We start from the raw sequence: 2,105 nt of genomic DNA on the forward strand, positions 1-2,105 counted from the left end.
ATTAGCAATATAGTAAGTAAAAGAAAATACCTAATAAAAGAATTGGAAGATAAATCAAGTAAATTTCCACGAAAATAGAATAAGAAGGCAAAGAAAAGAGGCCATTTTGAGAAAAGAAAATAAAGGCGGCAATGAATGAGGGCCAACAACTGTCTAATACAATTTCTGGGAAAAAACAGAGAGCAGAACATTTTCAAAGAAAAAAATGTATAAGGAAAAGTCTCAAGACTAAAGTACCTGCATTTCCGAATGCAAAGAGCCATTGAATGCCCATGATGACAAGTGAAACAAATTCTACATTATAGCTTATCACAGCAACAGTATTAAGGAGAAAAGATATTTTTAAAAACTGAAACTAAAAATTAGTTCACATAGAAAACTAGGGTATCAAAATTCTGCACAGCAACCCATGAAGCTAAAAAACAATGCAAGACATACCTTTAAAGTTTTGAGTGAAAATAATTTCCAACTTAACATTCTGTATTTCAAAAAATTACTAACTCAATATGACATCAGGACACGTCAGTTCCCATAGTCTTTAATTTTTACACATACTTTCTTTGGAAACTAATTGAGAATGTGCTCCATGAAATGAGGAAGTAAACCAAGAAAGACAAATATCTAGGAGAAGACAACAGAGTCACCAGGATGTCTAAGGGAAGATAGGGGGGTGGGGTGGGGAAAAGAAAGAATTAGAGGTAATAGTGCCCAGGCCTAACCAAGGGCCAGGAATAGGGCCTGTTCCCATCAACCAGACTGGAAAATCTAATAATTGAAGAAGCATTGGGTAAAGCACACAGAATGGTCTTGTCTCAGCAGTAAAAAAAAAAAATATTGACCCTAAACTGAGCACTGCTCCGATCCTGCCTAATAGATCTTAAAAGCAAGACTAAAACAAACTGTTTCCCATTAGCTTAATTGTGTTGTGAAACAAAACTCACTATTTATAGGGAGGCAAGAACATCTAGCACCCAACCATGTAGAATTCTCAATGTCTGTAATTCAATCAAAGATTACCAGGCAAGCAAAGAAATTAGAAACTACTATTGATAGTGGGAATATACATGAATCAATTGAAGCCATCCCAGAAATAACACAGATCTGAGGAATAGCTAACAAAGAGATTAAAACAATTAAACAATTATAACTGTATTCTATATGGTCCAGAAGTTAAGAAGACACATGAAAGATATAAAAAGGAGACAAAAATTACCATGTGAAAGATGAAATATGAACTGGATTGGAATAACTGCAGATTAGATAGTGCACAAGACAAGATTAGTGAATGTGAATAGAGTAGAATTTGAATAGCAATAGGAACTATCCAAAATAAAATGTAGACAGAAAAGAAGGGAAAGAAATTAACAGAACACCAGTGAGTTATGAGACAACCTTAAATAGCCTAATTTACATGTAACTGAAGTCCTTAAAAGAGAGAAGAGGTGGAAATAGAAAAAATATTTGAAGAAATAATGGCCAAAAATTTTCCAAATTTGATGCAAACTACCAATACAGAGACCCAAGAAGTTCAGTGAACTCCAAGCACAAGGAATATAAATAAATTTACACGAAAGCATATCATAATTAAATTGCTTAAAATCAGCGATAAGGGGAAAAACAGGGACAAAAGACCAATTACATACAGATTAGGATGACCACAGATTTCATGTCAGAAAAAATGCAAGTAAAAAGATAGTGGAGCAACATTTTAAACATGCTGAAAGGAACCCCCCCAAAAAAATTGTGAACCTAGAATTCTATATCTAGTAAAAATGTCTTTCAAAAATAAAGGCAAACAAAAAAAAATTCACTTCAAAAGTAAAATAAGTATTTTTTCCCCCAGACACACAGATGCTGAATTTCTCACCAGCAGATCCACACTATAAGAAATGTCAGAGTCCTTCAAGAAGAAGGAAAATTATACCAGATGAATTAAGGGGTCTACACCTGTATACGAGTCTATACCCATAAAAATGAAGACCACCTGGGCCGGCCCGGTGGCGCACTGCTAGAGTGCGCCGCTTGGGAGCGCGGTGGCACTCCCGCTGAGGGTTCGGATCCCACATACAGACCAGTTCCCGCTCACTGCTGAGTGAGGTGCAGGT

General features: G+C 35.7%; 1 protein-coding gene across 1 annotated transcript in view; it reads right to left on the bottom strand.

Annotated features, from left to right (window-relative positions):
• The window catches only part of MERTK (MER proto-oncogene, tyrosine kinase), a gene marked incomplete at its 5' end in the record, with an annotated part of 61,424 nt that overhangs the window by 47,735 nt on the left and 11,584 nt on the right, over positions 1 to 2,105 (bottom strand). The window lies entirely within an intron of this gene.

Source organism: Galeopterus variegatus, unplaced genomic scaffold (genome assembly GCF_000696425.1).
Source record: "Galeopterus variegatus unplaced genomic scaffold, G_variegatus-3.0.2 Scaffold8425, whole genome shotgun sequence".
In the NCBI taxonomy this organism is placed as follows: Eukaryota; Metazoa; Chordata; class Mammalia; order Dermoptera; family Cynocephalidae; genus Galeopterus; species Galeopterus variegatus.